Genomic DNA, 7,623 nt, shown 5'->3' on the forward strand with positions numbered 1-7,623 from the left:
TTGAGGCCAGGAGTTTTAGACCAGCCTGGCCAACATGGCGAAACCCTGTCTCTACTAAAAATACAAAAATTAGCCGGGCATGATACTGCATGCCTGTAATCCCAGCTACTTGGTAGCTGAGGCACAAGAATTGCTTGAACTCAGGTGGCAGAGGTTTCAGTGAGCCGAGATTGTGCCACTGAACATTGGGCCAATAGGGGGATGGGATATCCCAGACCCCAAGTAGAGTCCATGCCACCACTAGACACTTTATGGCACCTGGGACTTCTTAGCACCCCCCTTAACACCTGGGATGGGACATATCATAATTCCAGTCACAATTATACTATGACCTTTTTTCATAATCACACTGACCTGGGCAACAGAGCAAGTCTCTGTCTCAAAACGAACAAACAAACAAAAAAACAAAACACCTTATTTTTGGATGTGTCTGTGAGGGTGTTTACTGTAGATATTAGCACTTGAATTGGTAAACTGAGTAAAGAATATCCTCTCTCACCAAATCTGTTGAGACACTGGGTAGGACAAAAAGGTGGAGAAACTGAATTTATTCTCTCTTTTTGAGGTAGGACATGCATCTCCTACCTTTGATGCTGTTAGACAGCAGTGCTCCTGGTTCTCTGGCTTTTAAAGTGAATTACACCACTGGCTTTCCTGGGTCTCCAGCCTATAGACAGATCATGAGACAGCCTCCAGAATCATGTGAGTCGATATCTATAATAAACCCCCTCATGTTCTATGTATATGCTATTGGTCCTGTTTCTTTGGAGAATCTTAATACATTATATTATATCTGTTATTACTCCTCTTATTCATCTAGTCCATTGGTCTTCACTATTCTGTGCAGTGCTCCATCATATCTGATCTTCTGTGTGCCACACTTAAAATTTTCTTTTTTTTTTTTTTTTTTTGAGACGGAGTCTCGCTCTGTCGCCCAGGCTGGAGTGCAGTGGCCGGATCTCAGCTCACTGCAAGCTCCGCCTCCCGGGTTTACGCCATTCTCCTGCCTCAGCCTCCGGAGTAGCTGGGACTACAGGCGCCCGCCACCTCGCCCGGCTATATTTTTGTATTTTTTTTAGTAGAGACGGGGTTTCACCGTGTTAGCCAGGATGGTCTCGATCTCCTGACCTCGTGATCCGCCCGTCTCGGCCTCCCAAAGTGCTGGGATTACAGGCTTGAGCCACCGCGCCCGGCCTAAAATTTTCTTAAATTTTCTGTTTTGCTTCTTCATTCTCAACACCTCAATAAGTAAAATGACAAAAGATTCTCCTTGATAAGAGATAATATCTTCATGTACCTGTAAGATCTATTCTGGGGTGAGATTTACTTCCCTCTTTTTCCTTTCATCTTTTCCAATTTTCTCAATATTGACATTTAATTACTATTTAAAAATATTTTTCTATATATTATTCAGATTATTTATTGATATGTGGAGACTTGGTCTTAGAGGATGCTGTTTTAAAAATCCTTTCCAGTTGACTTATGCTTGCAGATTGCACTCTGAGTTAGAAATATATCTCTTGTAATCATGTTGTTAAAGAACTGCTAGTCTGGGGAAGCTTTCGTTTAGTTTGCCTAAATTATAAAAAGTGAGTCGAGTTGGTTGGAATTCCCTTAAACGCACAATTTTAGTTTATATGGATCTTTCTTAGTTGTGACCCATTAGAATTAGAGTCTGAAGAAAGTCCAAACTCTCTACTCTCATAAGAGGCTTAAATATTCTTATTGTTAGTATTTTAGATTTTATTATAGATTTTTTTCTTCTCTTGATGCTTTCATGATACTATTTTATTAATTAATTTTACAAATTAAAATGTGAAAATGTTTTGGGGTGAAGTTTTCATGTTTTTATTTTGTTTTTACAGAAGGGAAAATATTTCCTCTTTTGAAAATGTTGTCTTTGTATTTAAATAACATGAGAATTCTGTGAACATGAATTAATTAATCTTGATTCAGTTTATTTTGCTTGCTAAAAATAAGACTGCAAACCAGAAATAATGTCAGTGTTTATTTCAGGATATTCCTGTAGGTCATTTTTATCAGAAACAATAGTCTGCTTACTTGGGAAGAAACAGAATGTTAAATAGGAGTTTACTTATCAAAGTTCATTTAAAAATGCTCACATTGGCCAGATGCAGTGGCTCATGCCTGTAATCCCAGCACTTTGGGAGGCCCAGGTGGGCAGATCACTTGAGGTTAGGAGTTCAAGACCAGTCTGCCCACCATGGTGAAACCTGGTCTCTACTAAAAATACGAAAATTAGGCTGGGCACAGTGACCCATGCCTGTAATCCCAGCACTTTGGGAGGCCGAGGCGGGCGGTTCCCAAGGTCAAGAGATCGAGACCATCCTGGCCAACACGGTGAAACCCTGTCTCTACTAAAAATACAAAAATTAGCTGTGCATGGTGGCATGCACCTGCAGTCCCAGCTACTTGGGAGGCTGAGTCAGGAGAATCGCTTGAACCCAGGAAGCAGAAGTTGCAGTAAGCCGAGATCACGCCACTGGGCTCCAGCTTGGTGACAGAGTGAGACTCCTTCTCAAAAAACAAACAAAAAACAAACAAAAATTAACCAGATGTGGTGGCAGGCTCTTGTAATCCCAGCTACTAGGAAGGCTGGGGCAGGAGAATTGCTTGAACCCAGGAGGTGAAGGTTACATGAGCTGAGATCTTGCCATTGCACTCCCGCCTGGGTGACAGAGCGAGACTCCTTCTCAAAACAAAACAAAACAAAACAAAACCCCTCACATTGCTGTCTACCAAACTGAAACGATTCTATCACAAACTATGTTCATATCTAACCAATTTCCTGCCTCAAAAATCTTGCCGTAAACCACCTAATCCCAGAAACACTTCTGATTTCTCTTTTCTGAGACATTGCTAAGATTCTTTCAAAGGGATTTTTTTCCCCTATTATAGTGAGTTCAAATAAATTTAGTTGATTACCAGGTTGCTTGGTACGATATTGGTGGGTTCAACAATCAGAAACAGTAATGTCCAATAGAACTTTATGCAATCATAGAAACATCCAATACAGTAGTCACCAGTCACATGTGCACTTAAAATATGACTAGTTAACTAAGGAACTCGGTTTTAATTTTATTTAATTTTAACTGCTTTAAATTTAAATTTAAATGTACATACACAGCTAAGGTCTCTCACATTAGATAGAGCAGATCTGGAGGTTCCACTGACATTCAGTTGAGTTCTCACCTCACTGCTGTGATTGAGATTTTTGAGTCAGAAACAGTACTTTCTACTGAGATTCTTTCACCTTCCTGCTTAGTAGTCTCGCTGACTGTGATGGGGGAGAGGAAGATTTTGATCCATTTTTTTTTCCTTTTGTTGTAAAATGCTAAGTTTATATTCTCTTCCAGGAAATACAACTTTGGAGGAGATTGTATAATAACGCTTTTATTATTACCTGATCAGATTTGAAAGCTGTTCTCCTTGTTGAAAAATCAGCTTTGTTATTCATAACTCTACTCTTTATCTTTGCCGTTGCTCTGTGTGTGTGTGTGTGTGTGTGTGTGTGTGTGTCTGTGTGTGACTCTGTAAGAAGAAAGTGAATAAGCATGAGCCCTAATAAGTCTGTTTCTCAGAATGGACCCAGGCACTGAAGACTGCAGAAAGTTTTCACTTAAATCAGTTTCTTTTAGATAAATTTTGCCTTACATTATTATCAATTAGTATATTATGAGAATTTTCCTTAGTTTTGTCTTGTTTGCTTCCCATGAGAACTTGATTCTGGAAGATATCTCTCATCCAAAGTTTCCATCTACATAGACTTTGAAGTCTGTATAGTTGACTGATTCTGAGGGAGAGGTTGTGTAATATAGCATGGTGAAGGCCAACCATTTGAGGGCCTAAGACATAAGGTGCGTCAACAATACTTTTGAGGAGTTGATGCTAGAATTCTCATGAGTTTATCTCATTTTAAACTAAGTCTGTGTCTCATTCTGGTCAATTCTCCTAACTCATATATTTTTACACATCAATTTCTGTAAATATCTTTTCAAATGACCTGATTTCACCTTGGATAATTTAGGTCATAGTGGTCACTTTGAGAAACGTTTGATATGAACAAAATTTTTTATTTGAGAAGCATTTTGGAACAGAAAAGGAAAAAAATACCAAACATCCAATGGCGGACATTGATTTTATTGTTATAATGAAACTCCCAAAAGAAACTCAGTTTCCAATAAAACTGCACATTATGCACATGTACCCTAGAACTTAAAGTATAATAATAATAATAATAATAAGTTTCTTTGGCTAAGGAATGTGAAAAACTTAAAATTATCTTTCTTTAAGATAGTCCCAATCGGAACTTGAACTTTTGTCTTACTCTCTTGCTTCATCTTTTGATTCTCCATTATACTATACCTCTACTCCTCTTTCTGATCTGGTTTTCTTATCTTTTGGGTGTCCAGAAACTCCCAAAGCTGACCCATCTCTAAAAGTTAAATTCCGTTTAGAAAATGCAAATCTATTCTGGTTGACTTTAAGCCCTAAGATTCATAAAAAAGACTAGCATTATATCCTTTTGTAATTTATAAGCATCGTGGTTGGAGTTTAGTGCTCATATGTGAGCTGAACCTCCCTCAAACATTGTTAGGACACCAACACAATACCAGTCTGACATGGGAAAAAAAAAGACTAGTATTAGATGAAAGCCATAGTCAAAGACTTTCATACCTGTAGATAAGATAGAAATTTACAAAGACATTTAGAATAGCTTTAAAAACATAAAACCCAGGTTTCTGGATCAATATCAATTGGTTTATATATTAAGAGTAATCTTATATACAAAGAATGGATTTAAAAAGGACTAAATGGGCCATAAGAATTACTACTTAAGAAGACTCTGAATTGCACTGGAAACCAGAAGGATTTACAAAAGCTGTGGAATTGCTAAATTAAAAATTCTCCCTTTTAGAGCAGTCTTAGGTTCACAGCAAAATTAAGTGGAAAGTAAAACAAACAAACAAAACTCTCCCAATGATCTTTTTCTTTAAGTCTTTTAGAATTCCCCTATTGATTATCAGATTATAGATTTTTAGCTAAACTAAATTTTGATTTTCCAGTATTTTTGTATCTACCTGAAGCCCAGGTTGAAGATCTTTGTGCTAGATTATTTATGGGCAAAAATTTTACTGATATTGACAGAATTGTTGGGGATGAACTCGTTAAGGTTGAAATTGATCCAAGGCTTTTATAATATCCTCCAAAACCAGAAGCTATGAAAGTCCTCAAGTCAATAGCTAATAGCCAAAGAGGCAAAGAATATTAGTCATACATTATACTGTCTTTGTACCACACCAATTCATTTAGCCAAGAAAATGAATGGGTAAGGATACAGATTGTTCGGGACCTTAAGCCCAAATAAAAGTCAACCTCTACTTTCTTGTGGTACCAAATTCCAACACTACTTAATATTCAGTGCTATCATTATAAACTTTGTTCTGCTTTCTTTAGTGTCCCTTTAGATTAAAAATAGTCAATACCTGTTTATTTGTTTGTTTTCTCTTAAGAAAGTTAAAATAGTTACCTGGGCAGTTGAAGGTTTATGGAGTCACCCTCCCATTTTTCACAGGTGCTTAACAAGGAACTTAAGTATTGCAAATTTTTCTTAGTATGTTGACTAACTTTTGCTATGTTCTAAAGACAAGTTGAGCTTGAAGGCTAACTTTGATTTACTTAACATTCTAGCTCAGAAGGGTTATGTCATTTCCTGCCCCCCAAAATTACAATTTTGTCAAAACACAGTGCATTATCTGGAACATAATTTGTTCTAAGGGGAGTGCATTCTTCACCATTGATAGGTTACAAGCCACTCAAAATTTTCCTAGACTGATTACTAAGAAATAATTAAAAGGTTTTCTGGTTTTCACTGGCACCTGCAAGCAATGGATTCCTAGCTTTTAAAATATCATCTCATCTTTATATGACTTATTTAGTCCTTGGTAGTTGAAACTCTTTCCTGAGAATCTAAATATTAACAGGCATTTTCTGACATAAAATTACCTCTTCAAAAGCCTCAGCCTGTGGACCTTTCTAATTATAAACTCTCTACCTATTTGCGTATGAATGCTCTGGGAAGTCCCTTAGTGTTCTGATCCAAAGCCATGGGAATCATCACAGACGAATTACTTATTTCAGCCTTTCCCTAGACCCATAATCTTGTATAAGCAGCAGCAGCAACAGCCAAACAAGTGGAGGCCTCACTGACTGGGTTTTAGGATCTTCCTTAAACTTGATGTTTTTTTCATGCTGTGTAATCTGTGTTACTTACTGAAAATACATTCCATTTCTCAGCAAGCAGCCTGAAATTTTATTACTTTCTCCTTCATCAAGTCTGTCCATTACTGGAATATTTTAAATCCTACTAACCTCTTTCATTATCCAAAGAAAGGTAATCCCACAATTGTTTAGCTTCTGTTCAATAATTGACTATGTTTGAACAGGTTTACTATAAATTGCCCTAGAATATTCTGATTCAGTAAGGTTTGTTGATGGGTCATCTCTTACCTCTGAAAATGGAAAATATCAGGCAGTGTATTCCATGACAAACATCATTTCACTCCTATAATATGATACCTAATCAGAAGTAAATTTAGCCCTGATGGTAGAATTTTTTTGCACTTGCCAGAGCTTGACAATTGCTAAAGACAAGATTGATTTATACCCTCAGAGTAGGTAAGTCATGGGATAAGTCTACAATTTTGGAATGTTTTGGAAACATTTTAAATTAAAAATTGTAGTGTTCTATCTCTATATATTACTCTATATCTGTATATATAATCACTGTGGCGTTAAGCATATACACAATGTTGTGCAACAATTACCACTATCTATTCCTAGAATTTTGTCATCATCCCAAACAGGAACGCTGTACCCACTAACTGTTCCCCACTGTTCCCAGCTCTTGTAACCTATATTCTACTTTTTGTTGCTGTGAATTTCCTTGTTCTAAGTAACTCATATAAGAGGAATTATACAACATTTGTTCTTTTGCGTTTGCCTTATCTCATTTAGCATAATGTTTTCAAGGTTACATGTATCAGAATTTCATTCTTTTTTCATGTCTGATTAGCATTTCATTATATCTATACAAGATTTTGTTTATCCATTCACCTGTTGATGGACACTTGGGTTGTTTCCACCTTTTGGCTACTGGGAATAATGCAGCCATGAACATTGGTGTACAAGTATCTGTTTGAGTCCCTGCTTTCAATTCTTTGGAGTATATACCTTGGAGTGGAATTTCTGGATCATATGGTAATTCTATGCTTAACTTTTTGAGGAACAGCCAAACAATTTTCCACAGTGACTACACCATTTACATTCCCACCAGCAATGCATAGGACCCCACCAACACTTGTTATTTTCCATACTTTTGACAACAGCTATCCTAATGGGTGCAAAGTATTAATAAATGTTTTCAGTCTTAGCAATTAACCATTGCTATGGAATTGTGCCCCTCCAAAATTCAAATATTGAAGTTCTAACACCTAATATGATGGTTTTTGGAGGTAAAGCCTTTGAGAGGAAATTAAGTTTAGATGAGATCATGAGGGTGGAGACTTTTTGATGGGATTCATGCTGTTATAAAAAGAGACA

General features: G+C 36.9%; 1 non-coding gene across 1 annotated transcript; it reads left to right on the forward strand.

The window, feature by feature from the left end:
• The first annotated feature begins 4,540 nt into the window (after positions 1-4,540).
• On the forward strand, positions 4,541-4,644 carry LOC117098195. Its single transcript, XR_004443246.1, has one exon. It is a non-coding gene; the product is annotated as a small nucleolar RNA U13 (small nucleolar RNA).
• Positions 4,645-7,623: the final 2,979 nt, after the last annotated feature.

This window comes from Trachypithecus francoisi, unplaced genomic scaffold (genome assembly GCF_009764315.1).
Source record: "Trachypithecus francoisi isolate TF-2019V2 unplaced genomic scaffold, Tfra_2.0 Lachesis_group15, whole genome shotgun sequence".
NCBI lineage: Eukaryota > Metazoa > Chordata > Mammalia > Primates > Cercopithecidae > Trachypithecus > Trachypithecus francoisi.